The sequence below is a fragment of the Manacus vitellinus genome, unplaced genomic scaffold (assembly GCF_001715985.3).
Source record: "Manacus vitellinus isolate BGI_N305 unplaced genomic scaffold, ASM171598v3 scaffold_18_pilon, whole genome shotgun sequence".
NCBI lineage: Eukaryota > Metazoa > Chordata > Aves > Passeriformes > Pipridae > Manacus > Manacus vitellinus.
In genome coordinates this window covers 435,941-456,972 of record NW_021939324.1, presented here as the reverse complement: position 1 = coordinate 456,972, position 21,032 = coordinate 435,941, and the positions used below count along the sequence as shown (strand labels likewise).

The 21,032-nt window shown below is 40.4% G+C and overlaps 1 protein-coding gene across 6 annotated transcripts in view; it reads right to left on the bottom strand.

Moving 5' to 3' along the window:
• The window catches only part of TTC39B (tetratricopeptide repeat domain 39B), an 85,484-nt gene that overhangs the window by 57,970 nt on the left and 6,482 nt on the right, over nt 1-21,032 (bottom strand). For 2 of the 6 annotated variants that reach the window (XM_018070391.1, XM_018070393.1), the window contains exon 1: nt 18,841-19,054. The exons of 3 other annotated variants lie outside the window; for them this stretch is intronic. The gene's annotated coding sequence lies outside the window, so the exon portion shown is untranslated. Of the gene's footprint in view, nt 1-18,833; nt 19,055-21,032 lie in introns of those variants that run through there. One more of the 6 variants, XM_018070392.1, reaches the window with a different exon arrangement.

Genomic DNA, 21,032 nt, shown 5'->3' with positions numbered 1-21,032 from the left:
AAGAAAGTCAATCTGACAGACATTTGTTGCCCTCCTTTGGACACTCTCTAAGAGCTTAATAACTTTCCTATATTGCAGTGCCCAAAACTGCACGCAATATTCCAGCTCAGGCCACCCCAGTGCAGAGCAGAGCAGGACAATCCCCTCCCTCGACCAGCTGGTGATGCTTTGCCTGATGCCCCCCAGGACATGGTTGGCCCTCCTGGTTGCCAGGGCACTGCTGACTCATGTTCAACTTGCCATCGACCAGGACCCCCAGGTCCCTTTCCTGGCACTGTTTTCCAGCATTTCATTCCCCAGTCTTTATTTACATCTGGGGTTGCCCCATCCCAGGTGCAGAATCCAGCACTTTCCTTTGTTGAACTTCATATGATCGGTGATTGCCCAGTCCTCTAATTTGTCAAGGTCTCTCTGCAGGGCCTCCCCGCCTTCAAGGGAGTCAACAGCTCCTCCCAGTTTTGTATCATCTGCAAATTTGCTTAGTGTCCCTTCCAGTCCTATGTCCAAGTCATTTATGAAGATGTTGAAGAGCACAGGGCCCAGGATGGAGCCCTGTGGAACCCCACTAGTGACAGGTCACCAGGTTGATGTCACCCCATTCACTATCACCCTCTGTGCTCAACCCCTCAGCCAATTGCTCACCCACTGCATGATGTGTTTATCCAGCTGTGTGCTGGACATTCTGTCCAGAAGGATCCTGTGAGAGACAGTGTAGAAAGCTTTACAAAATCAAAAAAGATTACTAATTGGGCAGAGGAAAAAAAGCCCCACCAAAAGTGTTATCTCAAAAATACAAAGATAACATGAAGAAGACTCATATTAATTCAAGAGACAAATGAGACCAAATAGGATAATCATGAAAAAATACTACCCAGAATTTAATACTACTGCTACACCACATTACCTGTCCAGTTGCAGCATTATTTTGTCAGTACTAAATAGAGAACAGTTTTAAGATTACTTGAAAAACCATAAAGTTAGCAGTAACACCTCTCCTTGGAAAGCCCACAAACTAAGATAGTGCAAAACATGGTAATCTATGACAACAGTTAAGTATTTAGCAAGCACATGCACTTTGAGATGCCTTTGTCAAAATTTTATTCGCATACAGACACATCTAATTATTTTTGTACTCATTTGTCTTCTGTAATTCAGCCCCACACTTTCCTTCTTCTCAAAAAAGCAAGCAATTCTAGGTCAAAACGATCCTGCAGCTCCCCGTGGGAAATTCAGATACTAGTTTGGAAGTCGCTGACTGGATTCTACAAAAAGAGAAAGAGGCTTCATTGAGAGATCTATAATTTCTCAACCCAAGAGAAGGTATAACACATCTTTCACTGTGTTTACACTAAAATTACCACTCTGTATAGCAATACATCTCACAGGACTTAAGGGACTTCAAATAAAACTTAGCTGACAAGCTCAGAAGCAACTTTCTAAAATCAGGGGAGAGGCATCCTGCCCCTAGCAAAAAGCCCACAGATTCAGATAAAATAGCAATAGTATATATGTTGCATATGGGAGTATGGATTAAATGTCTTTTCTCTTGTCGATATGGAATACAGCAAAACATGTGACTATAGAATAGAGTAGAGGAGGTATAAGAAGAAACTGACCTACAATGCCTATAATATGAACAGAGATTACAGAAAAAGACCTTCCATATGGAAGGAAAACACTTTCCAAAGAGTTTCTCTAAATCAGCTCTCCATTGCACAGTTTTATTACCAAATGAAATGGCACAGAATATAAATATATATATTGAACAAACAGAAGTAAATACACTCCTTTTCTCCTTTTCTGTTATGCAATTATGTGAATATTCATTTCTCCTTAGCTTTAGCCAGGACTACATTAAAAATGATTCAAAGAAAATGGCGACTAAGAATTTTAAATTCCAGGCCCACAGGAGTGACAAATTAAAATCACTGTGCATTTAAAACTTACTAGCCAATATAGCAATATGAAAGTTCCTCAGAATGTTACTCAAAGGTACCAAACAACAGATGCTATCTCTCCCCTTAGTTGACTTGACTGAACTGAGAACTGCTACCAGAGGCTGGAAAATATGAAAAAACAGTAACAGAATTAGCAAAACACCTAGAAGTGCAGCTACATGGAAGCACAGCTGACTCAAAAGTCCATTGTCAGTTCTCTGCTCAAACACTTTGCATGTGCATTATAAAAATATTGAGATTTTCTTAGTCAAGCAGACACTGAAACTTTAATTAAAGAATTGCTAGAATAACCCAGAGTTACTGTCACAGCAAGTAACAGGAAACAGAAAGATCTCAGTTACCCTAAACTCGTTAATGTGTCACCAATTTCAGGTAGAAAAACAAAACAGAAACAAACCCAAAAACCTATCACCAAACAAAACAAAACAAAATAAAAATTAAATTTAATTAAGAATTAGAGCAGAGTTGGCACTGTTGAAAAAAAAATGGTGATCCGAAAATACTGAAAAGCTTTCTTGATTGAAGGTAATGTAAAGCCTAACACTTCAGACTTGACAAGCCATTTTTTAATTGCTACACCCATTTAATTACTAAGAGGTACCTGTTAAAATATACACTACACTAAAAAGTGGCTGAGTAAACAAGAGAAAAAGCAGTTGTCAGTGGAATTTCATAATTTAATTTTTTCTAACCAAATTCCTCCAAGGCTTCTTTCCTTTCAACAGGATTTTTAATCAATACTCTCAAAACACACAGAAGGCTAAAAAAATGTTCAGCTATAAAGAATTTGTGAAATACAAATCAGAATACACTCCCTGTAAGTGACTGGAATCATAGAGTAAATCAATCTCAAATGAAGAGATGCCCATGTAAATTCAAGGAAATCATACACACAAGTGGATGTTGTATGGAAAGCAACAATACTAAGAAAGACCATTTTGATAAGAAATTCAACAAAAATTCATGTTGTTAAGGTGAGCCTTAACTTGCTATTTTCTACCTTTTGCAGATTAATTTTTAACGTCCAACACCAAGATGATGAAAACGGTAAAATTCTGTACTTTCCTAGAGTTCAGCTTCCTTCAATGTTGATAAATATGTAAGAAAATAGAAAAGATCCCATGAAAATCGTGCAAGAGCTAGAACACAGGACATTGTAAGAGCTACTTAAAAGTTCATACTTTTTGATTCACCAGATGCAAAACACCAGAAGTACTTACTATCTTTGGCTGCTATAAACAAGCTTGCAGCAACAAAATCAGTACTAGACAAAACATCTTTGGTTCTTGTAAACATTAGTTTTCATAACGTCTTTTTTCCCCTGCATCAAGTTCACATTTTTCAGGCAGAGTGCTAACTACTGAAGGACTCCAATGAGAATAACCATGGACACCATCTTTTGTGTCTCCAAATTACAAGTCTGAAAAAACACACAATCCTACAGTTTAGCTAAGCAAAAACTGCTCGGTTTAACATCAGCCAGGTTTCGTGGAACTGATGTATTTTGTTACACAACGTTACACAGTTATCTGTAGTTCTGACATTACTCTGTGGAGCATTTGTTCAACTCAATTCCCAGGCTACAACCTTCAGCCGAAGACACTTTTATGCTACCAAATTTACTGTCAGAATCCCTTTCATAGAATCAAACCAATAACGGAAGCACTGATTCCTTTTTGAGTAGTTTCTGAACACTGTTGCTTCCCAACAAAAGTACACTCTCCTTATAAAATATCTGTTTCACAGATTACATGGATTTAATCTTGTTGCTTTAACCAACACCTGCTTGCTTTCACCCTCCAAACCAGTCCACTTGTTGCAAAATGTGTAACACATCAAGATTATCTTAAGTTAGGATGACCTTTGATGTTTTATCATTGTATACTTAAGACTGATCAGCAGAAAAGAAGACAAACAGATAGCAGCTAGCATCCCTTAGTCAAGGAATTTCTGGAGCTAACACGTTCTAAAAATGAAGTAAATCAAGATATTGTTGTGTGTCAGTAGAACAAGTGGTAGTTAGCATTCCTCACTCAAGGACAACCTGGAACTAACAAGCTTTAAGGAGGTAATGTATGTCTATGCATATGTTGCCATTTTGGCAAAAGACTCAAGGTCCATGTATCCTATAATTGACCTACTTTCATTACAATACTAAAAATCATGCCTACAGGTAAAAAAGACCCCTGCCCAGGTAAACACCCTTCCCCTGAGCATGTGTAGAAGTTAGCTGGGATTATGTAACTTGTATGGAAATTACTAATCAATCATAATAGAGGGGCTGTACTTGGGCAGTCACTAACACTGAACTTCTGTGTATAAATAATGGCATGGAAAGTCCTCGCCCACGAGGGGCGTGCTTGATTTGTGGAATGCCGCTGAGCACCCAACCTTGTATACCTCCAAAATAAATAAGTAATCAATATCTCTTTTGACTATGTAATTATTGGCTTGTTGCACATTGGGTAATGAATCTGATTTTTGTGGACAACACTCTGAAGCATTAAATATCAGAAATGACTACTTCACCAAAAGGAATGATGGAGATGAACAACAATGTGAGCTCATTGGCCTAAAGTTGTGTAAGTTTAGCTTGTAAAAATACTCAGTTCAAAATAAATATATTCAGTTATGAATTATTTTTTTTCTTCTACAGTAACAGTAGCAGGGTAACAAACCTATATGCATCTACAAACTTCAGATAGTACCTTCACGAACTAAAAAAAGTAATTATGAGAATTTATGAAACATAATCTGTTACGGACATCTTTCCTGTGTGCTAACAATTGGATGACTGTGTCACATAAGGACAGAATTCAACTGCTGCTTAAATGGGCAGTGGCATGAGAAAACACTACCCACGACTGCATATTTTTCCAGATGTTAAGAGAGAAAGCAATTCTCAGCATTACAGCAGAACCCAGAAGCTAATGTGTCATGTCTTGAGTTAATTCATAAAGTATTGATGTAAAGAGTTAGTGTTTTGATGAGCCAAATAACATTTAAATTTCATTTCAAAAATATAGATGCTTTTCACTTCCTAATATTTATGCAGAACTGAAAATACTTTGCAATATAAAGAGCTTAAAAATCCCAAGTTTTTAGCTATCATTTCATTAGACATGACATAGTAATTTCTTATAGAAAAAAGCAGCTTACTTTACAAACCAACAGAAAAATAACCTGGAAATTAAACTACATCTTAATGTTTATTGTCAAAAAGAAACACTGAACATGAGAGAAACCTCATTTCGATGTTGTCTTGGCAGAGAAACAACTGAGGGAGTAGACCAAGCAAAAGATACTGCTAACTCTTCATCTCTGTCACCTACACTTGCTTTATTTGACACTTTGACACCAGATCCCAGTATTAACAATTAATAGCCTAGGAACAGAAACATATGAAAAACACTAAGTTCAAAGGGGAAGGAGATGATGAAGCTCTTACAAAACAGGAAAATTATTTCCCCTTGCCAGAGATAGAAATAGCCTTGAGGCAGCAAGAACGGAATGGAAATGCACAAGTTCTGTTCTACACAGTACAACCAATTTCCATATAAAAATAAAAAGTGAAATTCATTTCTCTAAAGGACAAAATGCACATATTTTTGTGCTTACACATTATTTCAAACTTATCGGTTTGAACTGCAAACATATCCCATCTGCTTTTTAAAAATTGTTTCAAGATTATTTGCTTAAAATATCAGTGTTTTTCCAGAATGGACAGATAGCGGTGACTGTTTTGGAGGAGCTGTGTTTTGCTAGATGCTTTCCACTGTAGATGAAGAACTTCTGTAGTCAGAACAAAAATCAGGCTTGGTAATTCAGATTTACTTATTCAATCTCATATAAATAGAACATGCTGCATCTGAGACATTTACTAATACAGGTGACTTGGCTGGGGGTCATGCTTTAACAGAAAACCAAAACCAAACCAAACAAAAAACCAAAACAAAACAATTAAAAAAAAAAAAGACACCCAAGAACATCAATTCCCAAACCACACCCACATACCAAGGAGAAACCAGGAGTTGGTAAGGTAGAACTCAGCTTTGCCAGAAGTTTGGTTAACTAAAGAACTGCCGAACAACTAGAAAGCCAAACAAACGTCAGCGTCATTTAGCTCAAAAATGAGATGTCAGTAACCACAAGAACAAAGGTTGCTCCATTACGGTTTGGAAAGCAGCGGCCTTTCAATGCAGCTGGTCACCAAAAAATTCCCAGAAGATACAGGAAAACTGAGTCTTAAAAAAAATCTAGCCTCCATTTTTTACAGATAAGAGGTATTTACAATGAAAGCAAGTACTATAATTAAATGCAGCTAATCAACATGTTTTAAAAAGTGAAGAATTTCTACTTTGCCTTCCACTGCATGCAAGGCAGACTATTCTTAAAATCACACTGTATAAACCAGAGCAGGACTGAGAAAAACCTCAGCTGAAGGAACCACAGTCAGCAATGTCAGATGTTGTTGGTCAGGCCACCTACATACCAGAGGCAGCCTCAAAATGAAGGTTTTTCTGAACCTGCTTGTAAAGACAGGGGACAAGGCAATCACACTTCAGTTAACTGACGTCAGTCTCACCCCAAACAACTGGCTGAGCTTCTACTGTTTTAAATGACATCTCTCCCTTACTGAAAAGTGGAAATAAGCAGAGTCAGTTACACACTCAGGAAGTAAAGCATTGTGACATGCAAATAGATGCTGTCAAGAGTTATTCATGTTCAGATTCATATCCAACATGCTGCACGTAAAAGTAAGAGTACAGTTTCAGATAAAGTTGATTAAAACACCAAACCAGCTTTTTGTATTGTTTACACTGGTACCTTCCTGCCATTTGCAGTTGTTTTTGCACAAAAAGCACTGTTAAGAGGTAGAAGAATAAGATAGTGGCACAGAACTTCACTGCTGCAATAAAGCTTTGTTCTTCTTGGTTGACCACCTTTCCTGTCCATCTCACACACACCTCCTTGGACATCCCTGAGATCAAAGGAATGTCATGTAGGTTTCCACGTGGTACCAGAAAGAAAAAAAAAAGGCAACAGAACAAACAAACCATATACTCAATCAGGAGTTCAACATCCACTACAATCACACCAGTGTAGACTCCTCACTGAAAATCTCCATGGAAATTGCATATGTCACTATTTTTGGTCAACTTCACTACATAAAATTGACTGCAAAACAATTCTAAACTGAAAGGCAAATACAAACAGATAACACCTTACCTGGATACATCTTCCTTCTCAAACTGTAAGAAGAGAGATTTGAGAAGAACGTGAAAGCAACTAAGGAGCCTGAGAAGGTAGAGAAAATACATAACCATTCTTCTCAAAACAGATACTACACAAGGGAAAACACTGTTTGTCGTCTCTAGTCATAAGAAAGATTATTCCATCAAATTAATTCTTCTTGCAGCAGACATGCCTCTGAGTATTGCAAGAACTAAGTATTGTCAAGCTCATTAGTTTTTGTAAAAACTTCAGTATCATCATTCAGTCATTTCACAGAAATTGCATAAAAGCCCACTGAAATCAAAACAAATTTTAGGATGCTATTTATTATGCCTATAAAGTTGGCAAGATCTTTGTTACATCCTTCTAGACATAATTCTTCCAACACCATAACCAGTAAGTACAACGTACATCCATATTTTCCAGGACACTGGACACAAGCATGGATGAGATACCACTGTAGAAAGACAAAGCTGGTAAAGACTTTCCTACTTTTAGTCATGTGGCTTAACAATTTGCTAACTTTTAGGAAACTTCTATCGGCTTCCAAACAGATTATTCGGTTAATATTTTTCATTCAGTAGAAGAGGTAAAGACACAATGGGAGATTTCAGAGACACAAGCAGAGGGTACTTTCAGACACTGAAGGGTACTTTCTACTCTGAAGGTAGAGCAATAGAAACAGAACAAGTGTTTACTCTCTTAACTTGCTTGTATGCAGGCAAGGCATGAGCTACTTGAAAGTCACTGGTTTACGTCCCTGCAACTCAAATCAAAAAGCTTGGTCTTACCAATTCTGGCAAGGTTAATATTTCACAGCCAGTAACTTATCATTCATTCTATTCAAAACTGGCCATCTCTCATCAAGTGTAACTTTCCATGACTGGATAACCGTCACAGAAACTTCAGTCTAATCAAAGGATCACTAGACAGTTTGCTGCTAATAAAATGGTATCACTTCAAGAGAGGATGTTAGTGCATAAGAAGCCAAGATGGTTGTTTGCACTCACTTGAGTCAACACAACCTACCAAATAAAATAAAAGTTACCGTAAAGGGGAAAGAAAAACATGATTGGAAGATCTATTTGACAAACACCAAACGACACAGACCTTCTTGGAGCTGGAGAATCATGATTCTTCCTGTCTCACAAGAGTAGTTCTATTTAGCAGTCTCATCTAACCTTCTCGCTTTCAGTCCCATATTTCAATGCTCCTTATGTGACTGATGAGGCAGAACCTGACAGTTTTTATTTACAAATATCTCACACATATCAGGATAGATCAAACAGAAAGACAGGCTGAGTCAAGCTGCAATTACAAACTGACAGACAGTCTCGACTCAAAATAAGAAACAGACACAGTGGAGTTCACTTCCAGTAAAGGAAAAAGGGTAAAATAGAGATAGCTAAGAGCACATTGTGTTGTCCTGAAATTTACTAGGCAATTTCATTTAAAGATCCTTTCTACTTACTGGTTCTGTAGATATCTAAAGGTACCAGAAAAAACCTTAATTATGGTTCACTATGCACTTACCAGAGACTCATCCAGACAAAAGCAAATTACAGCTCCCCCTAGAGAGATACTTCGACAGTGTTCCAGAAGGCTTACCTATTACAGTGTAATCAACAACCCTAAAGAAGTCTCATTACAGATGTACTACTTTGCAACTGCTGATATCCATACTTTTCAGAGATGACCTCAAGCTGAGGAACAGAACATGTTTACCTCGTACTAAAAATGATTCAATGCATGATTTGCCTATAACTAATAAAAAGAGATGAAAGGGGCATTAATATGAGCATCTTTGGGTTTAACCTTACCCTGTCTTCTTGAGGTTAAATACAATCCTCACTACGCAGCTGGTTACTCAGTTGTACAGAATGCAACAGCAGTTGCTGCATATTTAGTACCAAAAAGTTCTATTTTATAGTGAAACACAATTTAAGTAGTTTTTCTTAACTGGTTCATTTCCTTTAAAAGAAGGTCTTGCTGCAATAGCAGTAATTCCAACAACCCTATTTGTGATAATGTGGTTCTCACTTTAGAACTTCAAAGTCTCTACAGATATTTTCTGATCTATCAGCAGTCCTAACGGCAATAACAAAAGAGACCTTTAAAAGTCAATATTATCGAGAGTTATAAGTGGCTATAATACAGAATTAAAGCAATGACTTTTGCCCAGAGTACAGCTTGTTCCCTCAGTTCCATCTCTCCTAGAAAAAACTTTTTTTCATTATAGAAAAGCATAAGGACACAGCAACTTAACTTCATTACTAGTATAAAATTAATTAATTATTAACTGATTTATACATGTGTTCTAGAGAGTTTGTTCTTTTCACCAGAAAAAAAGCCAGACAGACAGATGAACACCTAACACAGAATACAGTATCACATTCAGACCAAGTGTCACATTAAATTACACTAAGCAGAATCAGATCTTGACTTAACCAGCCAGTAAGCTAAAGTGTTAGTTTTTCCTAGGCTACTTACAGGAAAACATCCTCATTTGAAGTTATGAAGACTTGTTTTGTAGAGAATGTGGACTACTTCAGTTTCCTCAGCATCTACTAGCCAGGTGAGCTAGAAAAACCCTAAAGATCTGTGTAAGATGCCTCACTATGCTGATTTTGGCTGTGGTAAGGCTAATTTTCTTCACAGTGGCTAGCAGGGACTGTGTTCTGGATTTGTGCTGAATAAAGGGTTAACAATATGAAATATTCTTGTTATTGCTGAGCAGAGCTTACACAGAGCCAAGACCTCTTCTGCTTTTCACACTGCCACACTGGCCAGGGGGCTGGGGGTGTTTAGGAGGTTAGGAGGAGACACAGCTGAGACAGGTGACCCAAACTGACCAAGGGGATATTCCGTACCATATGACATCATGCTCAGTATATAAATTGAGGGGAAGAAGAGGGAAGAGGGGGGACATTTGGAGTGATGGTGTTTCTCTTCCCAAATCACCGTTATGTGTGATGGGGCCCTGCTCTCCTGGGGATGGTTGAGCACCTGCCTGCCCATGGGAAGCAGTGTATGAATTCCTTGTTTTGCTTTGCTTGTGTGTGTGGCTTTTGTTTTCCCTATTAAACTGTCTTTATTTCAACCCACCAGTTCTCTACCTTCTACCCTTCTGATTCTGTCCCCCATCCTGGGTGAGTGAGTGAGCAGCTGTGCGGTGCTTGGTTGCTGGCTGGGGTTAAACCATGGCATGCACCTAAAAAGACTCTTTACCAAATCCACAACTGGTAATTCTATATCTCCATAGTACTTCCAATGATAAAATCACATTTTGCCACAGGACCTTAGAGTAGCCATTTAACAGTGAATTACTATTCATACTACTTAAAAAAAAAAAAAATATTTTCCAGTCCTGGAAACTTACTGTGTTTGCATAAAGCAAAAAAAAACCAAAACATGACACAGACAGGAAGTTCAGTTAGCTGCCCCACTGGATTTGCTAACAACAGTCCTAAGGAAAAGAACCTTGATAAAACATCTTCTTCCTAGTCTGTTATTTCTTGGCAAAAATAAAATCCAGTGAGATATATTCTACCTCTATAATCACTATAATGACACTTGCCTCAACTAAAGCCAATAGGAGTATCTTTCTTCTGCTCACCTACTACTAGTTACAGCTAAGTATTCCTACTCACCTACCAAACACTATACGTTTTAGAACAACCAGTACTGCCAAAAGGTGCCAGACACACAAATTCCTATCTTCAGAAACAGGTTTTCAGCAAACCTCCTCTCTCTTGGATGGCAGACCGTCCTTGTACACCCTTCAGTAAGAGGATTTCTGGAGAGCAAGAGTGTGTGTGATGTTGATTTCTGGGGAAAAGAAGAAATCAAAGTAGTGCTGCATACCCAAACACTGGCTTGCAAAAGTTTATATAACACTATTATATTGCACAGTGAACACATAAGAGAAGTGGAATAAAAAGATGATACACTTACTGCTTCAAAACAAAAAATATCATTGCTACTAAGATATTAAATTATCTTGCCTTACTATTTGGTAGCAACATTACTTCCTCACTGAGAATAAGATGACAGGCAAATCTTTACTTGCTTGATAAGAAAATTTTACCTTTAGCACCCCATGTTTGGGCATGAGTCCACAGGTCTGTGATATTTACTTACTATGGACCTAGCTGAAATGTTTTTTGAACTTGAGAGGGTTTAGAAAAGCAGAAATAATTTTTAGCACTCCCACACAAATCCTCACATTTCTGACTATTTAAGCACACCCTTGACCAACTACAGCAAAGGGTGTTGGCCATGTCCAAGCTCTAATCAGAACATCAACAGCAGCAGAGATCAACCTCTGAAAGCTGATTCTCGGGTCTTTATTTGCAGTTTTGCTCCCTTTTCAAAATGAGTGCAATGATCCACCATTTCTGTTCCCTCTAATATAATATTTTTTCTATTAATCCATGAGAAACAGCATGTGTTAAAATTACTGCCCAACAGATGGACATGTGTGAGGGCCATATTCCTACCAGCCTGCTACCAGCAACTGCGATCTTACCTCCACCTTCTCTGTTGGTGTCACATAGGAAGAGAAAGCCATACTACTTGTAATAGCAAGGAAAGTTTCAAATGAGTTGCTATGGTTAGGTAAGCTATAGGAGACTTACTTAACAAGACAGGAGGCATAACATCAGACATGCTTATCACCTACTCCTATAGTGAGTCATCCTGGTCGGTGCTGCTAAGTAACATGCGGTCTGCCAAGAAGCAACTAAGTTCCTTTTCTCTTTCAACACACAATCTTTTTGCCAAGAGAGAGGTCCAACAAGAACCTTTATCCAAACCATGGCATCAACCTCTATCAGTTCCAACAAGCTCATCAGGTCTAGAGGTTTTTCCTAGTACACTGGGATCAATGTCAGCAAACGAAGAACAAACATTTACAGAACCAAACATGCTTCTACAAAGTCATAATTCTCACATAGATTGACTGGAATGACAAGAAGCAACCCATCCCCTTTAAGTTTATGTACAAAACAGACCTGTCTTTCCATACAGGTTGTGGATGAAACTGAATCATCTTTCCAGGGCCATGGATGCCCAAACCCTGGCAGAGTTCAAGGTCAGGTTGGATAAGGCCTTGAGCAACCTCATCTAGTGGGAAGTGTCCCTGCCCTTAGCAGTGGGAGTTGGGACTAGATGTCCCTTGTGACCCCTTAACATGCTTCGATTCTATGATTCTACAGTGGATGGCAAGCTTTTAGCTAAAACTACCAAGACAATTGTACCTGTAAAGGCAGTAACTTCCACTGCCAGAAGTAAAGGCTACATTAAAAGATATTAGATGCTATTTCCCACAACAGAATAGCGGAAGTTCAATATACACAAATCCCAAAACCTTAAGAAGAAAAGCTGATTCTTCCTTTCAGTTATGCTATTTTCCATCCATATGCAAATAAATATCATCACATGACATCGCTCCCGTTCAAAAAAACAAAAACAAAACAAAAAAAAGAACCTCAGGAAAGAGAAGTAAAGCAAATTTACTTCTCAAATTCACTTCAGAGGTACTAAGCTCTCCCAGCTTATATCAGCTCTGCTTCCCTAAGAGCCATCCGGTGTTTTTCATAATAATCCTACCTTTTCCCATATCCCCTGGACCTTTTATCTTTTACCCTGAGGAGAAACAGCACAGAGGTTAACCAAAGTGAATATTAAATAAAAAAATTTAATTGGAACACTACATACTCCTCCTTTTCCTCTACAGAAAATAAAGACTTTGGTTTTTATCTACCCAGCTTTCAAATTTGGTCACAGTCAACCAAGGGGCTTAAATGCATGACTCTAGGAAGCCAAATAAGAAATGAACAACAAAAATAAGCCATCTCGGAACCACATAGGTAATACAGAATTGCAGTACAAGTCCTTACTTTGAATAGTAGTCACAAGGAAAAATAGTACTTCTCAACGGGTATATCCACAGGTAAAACAAAGTTTATTTGAACTTAAGAACCTCAGAATCTCAGAAGGGGAGACGCCAACCTAATTTTATTTAATGAAGAAGAAGTTATGTTAAGTTTTCCCATTGTCTCATCTGTGCTGCTGAAATAGTTTATCCCTCATCTGAGACATGGATGTGCTCTGACAGTAGGCAAAACCAACAAAGAACCAGGAAAAACACATGAGCCATATGCCAAAGCACAAGACTTTGCAAAAAGCAGACAAAAGAAGTACAAATCTTACTTCTTCAGTTGACCAAGGTATACTTCTCAAAGAAATAAAACTATACAGGTCAGATTAGGATGTTTAAAAACAATAACAAAAAAATCATCCTTCATGAGAGGAAGCACTCCCACTATCCCTTCCCAATTCTGTATTTCCAACATATTCTTCATTTTTTACGGTAAAAAAGGTACCACAGTAGCTTGTTTCCAGCCTCTCAAACTCTCTGTGGGAGTGCAGCTACCACTGTTTCTCACCACTGAGACTCTTCTTCCAGGCTGAAATAATCAAACAAAATTTGTGAAGAGTCCTCAGCATAAGCATAAGAGAGAGAACAGCCAGTGCTGCACAGTTCTATAATTTATTCTAAAGTGCAATTATTATATTAAGCTTCTGATGTAAAGAAGCACAACCACTAGCAAGTTCTTTGATCATAATGCAGCAGCTGCTACAGCAGTGGATGAAACTCTTGAGTACTTAAACCAAGTACTAACCGGCTTTTGAGTTAAAGACGAGGCTGATTTCATTTGAAATTAGCTCTGAAGATAAACTGTCCAGGCTGATAAAGCCAGCCTACACAGTGTTTATCCCTGCTTGGGCAGTTCAAGAGAGTACAACATGCATCATAAGACCTTCATTACCTACATTTTCCTTAATAGCTTATTTTAGAGATGAGGCACAGATTAGCTGAATTGATCAAGCTGTCCTTAATACAAGCCTGTCGTGGTTTGTACCCACAACTAAGCCGGCAACTATGTACCATGTAGATGTTCGCTCACCCCACCACACCTCACACTCCTCACCTCTGTCCCTTCAGCAGGGTTGTGTTTCCACCCCGAAGCAGTCAGTTCTAGGTGTACCTGACAGCTCTCCAAGTGAAAGTGAATTGTGGCCTACATTCTGCTGCAAAAGGGCTTAGGAAAAATGCATTAGCAATATCAATTGTTGCATACCACTTGGCTACCTTTGACTCCAGCCCTTACGGGGTACGGCAGCACTCAGCAGCAATGTGACTTCATTCAGGTCACAATAGTCTACTGTTAGTCTCCACACTCCATTAGATTTCTCTAACTGCCCCTATGGGTCTATCAGAGGGTAAGCAGGTCCTGCTGATCCCTCCTTGACTATAGAGTCAACAAATCAGCTTCTGGATGAGAATCACAGAGTCTCTGCTGATGTGATACTGATGCCAGTGTACTCGTGGTAGCAATCGGCAACTGTTCCTCTCTGACCTTTAGCAGTTCCACAACAGAAGGATCCTCCAAGAAACCAGGAAAGGTAGACAGCTGCTTAGTTTTCTCCATCTCCAAGGCAGCAAGATCAAAAATGCACTGGTACCCTTTTGGGCCCTTGAAATATTCTCTCCTAAGCTCACCTGTGACAGGGATGCAGGAAGACTCTGCAACCATCAGAGTAAGGTGCTTTTGCCACTCATTCCCAGTCAGACTTACTTCAGCCTCCAACACAGTCAGCTCTTGGGATGTCCCTGTCATTCCAAAAATACAAATGGGTTCTGCCTCTTTATAGTTTGATGGCATTAGAGTACACTGTGCACTGGTATCTGCTAGAGCCTTGTATTCCTGTGAGTCTGACATGCCAGGCCCCTGGGTCCACAGAGTCCAGTAAATCTGGTTGCCCCTCTCCTCCATCAGGCTGCAGCAGGGCCTCTCCAATTTGTCCACTCCATATAAAAAAGAAAAAAATTTTTTCCTTAGGATCAGCCCTTCCACTCTGGGGAACTGCCCACTGTAGAGTGAAGCAGCAACTTTTCTGGAAAAAAAGAACACATTTGTGATTGCTTTTCCCTACAACTCAGGTACCCATGCCTCTAGGGTTGAAGGTAGGTTTTTTATCCCACTTCCTCATGTCCTGTCCATGATCCCTCAGGTAAAAACACAGAGCAACCCACTGTGTCTACCCCCTACAACCTCTCTCTTGAGCAAAAGAACATATACTGTTAATAGCTGAGACACTGGGCTAGACAGGTAGGCAGTAGGATCGCTCCTCTTTTTGTTGCTGGAACTCCTGGAACAGTTTTTCCCACTTTTCAAGCAGTTTTTCAGCCAACTCCATAAGGACTTCATATTGCCAGAGCTGGCAAGCTATTCACCCACTCTAAGTGCCTCTTTGTGTCCCCAGCTCATTACTACCAACACAACAATGCTGTGCTCTGCACAAATTGCCACCACACTGGACTTCATCTGGATCTGTGGGTAACCACACATTGTCCTGGTCATAATAAATCATCTCTAGGTATTGGACACTTGCCTGGGTGACATGTAACACCTCCCTTGAACAAATACTTTTCCTTCATACTTGACAGGAGTCATCTCCAGAGGCTGAGGATTTATGCCCCTTTTTTAATTGCCTTGTTCATGCCTCCTTTCCTAGAAAGCAATCCCAGCTGCTTGGCTTCCCTATCCTGTAATTCTAGGCTACTAGCCCTGTTATCCCAGCATCAGAGCAGGCAGGTAACAACGTGCACACCTGGATGATAGCTGAAATCTCTTCACCTGTTACCAAAATCTCAGAAAACAGAGAGAACCCTCTGACATCAGTGCAGCTATTCAGACAGCAGGTACTCTTTACTGACAGTGCCAGAAGCATGGGGGAATCCTTCTACCTATCATATGTACTATCAGAGAAAAATCCTTCCCTTTTTATTTCATCTGTGCAATGTACATGTAAACTTCCAGTATCTTGAGCCAATCTGTTCAATGTTTTCTATTGGAACATCTTGCTTTCTATCAGCACATCTAGGTACAACCTGCACTTTACTGCTGTGTATAATATAGTGAGAATTAACTTGTTCTAAACTCCAATGTTCTAGTACAGATATATATTCTATCTCCTTGCTTGCTTGGATAAATTCTCCCATATCAAACCCACAGCTCACTCAGGGATAGGTATCGAATTGTTATCTTTTGTTCTGCCTCTTCCACCTGGTCTTGGGACGGCCCTGTTTAATTTTCCTTTACTGTGAAATGACTTCTGTGTCCATTTCTTCTTATGTATAGGAGCGACTGATACAGATATGGGTTGGTCCAGCTGCAGTGTCTGTCACTGGATTTGGAGTACCCACACTGCTAGTCACCTTGTTGTTAGATCCAGAGACCATCTTTTCCCTTTGAGGGTACTGAGTAGGACTTTCTCCTCATGAAGCCATGCTAGCTCTGACCAATGCCTGCACTGTCCTTCAGGTGTTTTTCAATAACTCCCAGAATAATCCTTTCCATATCTTCACCAGTCACTGAAGTGAGACTGACAGGCCTGTAGTTTCCAGGGTCACCCACGCTGCCCTTCTTGAAAATTGGGACATTAGCCAGATTCCAGTCAATTGGAACCTCTGCAGATTCCCAAGACCATTTAAAAATCATTGAGAGAAGCCTCACAATGATATCAGCCAACTCTTTTGAGTGGTCTTGGATGAATGCCACCCAGGCCCATAGACTACAGGGATCCAGCTGGGAGTTTATCATTCTCACAGCAATGGCCCTCCAGCTCAGGGCAATGGGACACTCTTACCCCATCTTCAGTGTTTAAGATGGAGGCAAAGAAAGTATTGAACACCTCTGCCTTGTCTGTGTCCCTGTTTGTGAGGTGAGCATCTTCATCCTGTAATGCACCGATGTCTTTTCTGCACTGCCTTTTGCTACTGGCATATCAAAAAAATCTTGTCTTTTTATTGTCCCTCCACATTTCTGGCAGCATCAACTCCAGTTGAGCTTTGGCTGCACAAATTTTCTCCCCAGAGTGGGGAGTAGCACCTCTGTATTCCTCCCGTGTCATTAATATAAAAAATGCTTCTAACAAATTTGTTTTAACATGTTCTAGTCAGATTTGTGATTACCTCAACTCATCATGCCCTGCACTGGGCACCAAAAAAAGACTGTCGTGGCTTAACGCCACTCAGCAACTCACAGACACTCACTCTCCCCTGTCCCTGATGGGATGGGGAAAAGATCAGGAAAAATGTAAAACCCATGGGTTGAGATAAAAACAGTTTAATAACTGAAATAGAGTAAAATAATGATAATAATAGTATAGAAAGGGAGAAGGAGAGAGAAATAAAATCCAAGAAAAAGAAGTGATGTAAAAATACAATTGCTCACCATGCCTTGACTGATACCAAGTCTCTCCCCAAGCAGCGATCAGCCCCTCCAGCCCAACTTCCCCCAGTTTATATACGAGCCGTGACATTGTAGGGTATGGAATATCCCTCTGGCCCGTTCATGTCACCTGTCCTGGCCAGTCTCCCTCCCAGGTTCTTGGGCATCTGCTTAGCAGCAGCACACCAGACACAGAGAAAGTCCTTGTCTTAGGGTAAGCACTACTTAGCAATGACTAGAAATCAATGTGTGATTCCAAGGATTCTCATACTGAATCCAAAACATAGCACTGCACTAGCTACTGTGAAGAAAATTAACTCTATCCCAGCCAAAGTCAGGACAAAGCCTTAGAGTTAACCACCAGATCACCTTCAGATCTGTGTATAATCCTTAGTCTGGCTCCCTTTGGCCAAACAAGGAATTTTTTAGCACTCAGATCTTTCTCGATCATAAACCCTTCTGTCTGACATTCACATGCACAAAAGCCCAGGCTGGGTTTGTGGTTTTGATTTTTTTTTTAATTTATAGGGAATCCCCAAGTAACCAATTAAGCTGGCTTTAAGACTTTGAAAAACCAGGGCAGCAAAGAGTGAACTTAATGGGAAGCAGATCTGGCCCGCTATTTTAAGTAATCTTTAGACAGTGCGGGGGGAGTGGGGGTGGGGATGGATGGGGAGAAGACAAAGTTTTGCTTGAAGACTCTGCAGTGGCTGGAAGTGCCTTTGCCCTTAAAGTTAAGTGTATCTGCCCTAGATTTGCAACCCGCTCTAAAGGAATACCAGTATGAGTTATTTTAGGGGGTGAATTCAGTCATATAGTGGTTTAAGTATTGATACCATATCACATTCTGAGTTCACAACTGGGCACACCTCAGGTGGATACTTTGACCACGTAGCAGCCAGGAAACTGCTTCCTAGTAGAGAATGACCACACACATTCCAACACCAGGGAACTGACATTGCACAGTAAAATCCTGAGTTTAACAAATATTTTTTTTCCAAGGTGGGCACACTCATAGCACTATCTCATTAACACAGTCTCTTAGTCTTGGGTCTCCACTTCCTCAAGGTGGGTTTCTTTTCCTTTAAGTAAAAAACAACAACAACAGACTACTACACTTGCATTAGTTGGGTTAAAAAGAATCCAATTATTTATTTACACTTCATGCCACTTTCTCGCCATTCCCACCAGAAAGCCACAGCTGCAGGACTATGAGACGTAAATCAGCAAAAAAATCAAATATATATAAACATGGTATCTGGCATTTCCTTTAGCTGTGAGAAACATAAGGAAAACAATAAATTGTATTCAAGGACTCTCTACAGCAGGGGGCAGCTACCTGGTACCTTATCCTTAGACTTTAGAAGCAGGATTCTTGCTGGTCTATTTCCTGTTAAGTAGGAAACAACTTCAAGGTTTAGCTCAACATATCCTTCTTCAAAGCTTCTGGGGTGAAGAAGTATTCACAAGTTCCTGCAAAGCAAAATTCTATGCTAAAAGCTATGTTCAGAAAGTACTAAGCACATACACTTAAACCAGGAAGCAGAGCTCCCATCTGCCATGTTCCATGTAAACAACATTATTTAGATGCATGCAACTCTTAAAAACAAAGTTAATAGTAATGTTCTCTTACTTCTGTTTCTCAGCATTGTAACCACTGCAAACACCAAAAAAAAAGCTAAGACTTTAAAAACAATTATCACAGGCATGAAGTGCTGAAATCACATCAAGGTTATTACTAAAGAGACTATAGTGAACCTGTAGGCAAGGGCAGTCTACAGTGGTCTAGATAATTTCTGCTACAAAAGCAATGACTTTCCCTAAGATCAAGCCACTATCTGCCCTCCCCTCCTGAACTCTGGGATCTCACCAGGAAAAAATCAAGAGTACTCTCTCTGTTGCCAATACAGGTCTACTTCAGACTCCACAGAATCAAGTGTAAGTCTCTGCAAAGAGCATGAGGTCTTTCAAGCTCATCTGGACAAAGCTTTACAATTTTTGTAGAGTATTGCTCAAATAACCTCCGTTTTATGTGTTTTTATGCCTACCTTTCAAATTTTTTTGCATGGCAGTTGCTTTTCCTCTAAGAAAGCATTGATCCTTAACATCAAACTCCATGAAGTATATTCTTCCCTATTGCTCATACAAGGTTGCAGCTAGGTTACAACGAAGTTGCTGAATACCTCTTTTAGTAATTGTGAATTCCAACTACTTTCTTGCTGAGAGCAGCAAGAGTTTATAACTTTTACCCCCCTACGACTCCTTAGAATGGAAACAAACCTTGACTCCCCAGAGATCACTATGATTTTTCAGTGATTCACACTAGCAAACAATGAGATTCAAGCACTTCACATCCTCTTCACGTTATACCACTACATATAAATTTAGGAAGTAGAAACTTTTATAGTGTGTGCTGAAATACAGGCTAATATATATCCCCACCTTCTAAATGAGAACAAGCTAGTTCCACTGAACTACACAGCATACCCAGTCCTACGTAGATATTTGTATGAAACACTGTCCTGCCTCAGAAATGGAGCACTGTAAAAAACACAACTTATTAAGTACTCACGTGATTCATAAATTGTTTTCAGCAGAATTTGGGCAGAAGCATGCCTTACAAATCTTTCTGAAGAAGCTGGTGGATGCACACAACACTAAAATCATTCATTACAGACTGCGCAGTCAGAAATCAAGTCAATATTCCCACACGCGCGTGCCAGGACTGCAATTTACTGTGTTTAAAAACACCCTCCAGTTAAGACTGCCTCAGTTTGGCAACACCCTTCTCAAAAGCTCGTCTAGGACAATCCCTTGCACTCACTAGTTTCCGAGAGGTGTTGTCAAAGAACCCTGCTCCTGTTTTTCTTTAGACTGAGAGGACACGGAAAAAACCTGCAAGTTCAAGCGATCGTGTTAAGGGATTCGCGTTTGGGCTCTTTGAAGCCCAAAGGTGAAATCATAAACGCATTTTACATCAACTACAGTTCTCACCAGCATTTCCCAGACACCGAAACTGCCCCGTGACCCCGGGCACACGGGGCATTCTCGGACCACCCCGACAGCGGCGCCGCTGCCGCCCGGCAGAGCCGGGAGTGGCCGCTGCCGCACACCTGCCACGCAACCCGCGACTGCCCGCCCGCCGGCAGGGACGCGCACCGGAGCGGTGGCGCGGCACCACCGCACGGAGCAGCGCAGGAACTGGGGATAAAGAATTTTTTTTTCATTAAAAACCAAGGAAATTTTTAAAAAAATAAATTAAAAAATAGAGCAAAGGCGGGGGTCGCGGGACGCGCGAAGGGGCTGCCCGGGGCCCCGCCGCCGGGACAACTATATTCCTCACTCCCGCGGCGGCGACTCGCTCACCTGCGGCGGGGCCTGCCCCTCCTGTCTGGCTGGCCGCCCACCGGCCCCACCGCAGGGCAGGTGGCTCGACCCAGGGCGGCCGGTGCAGGCGGGGCCTCCACCCGACGCCGTCCCGGCCGCCGCCGTCGTGCCGGCATGGGACGGCTCGCTCGCTGCCCGCACGCCCGGAGCC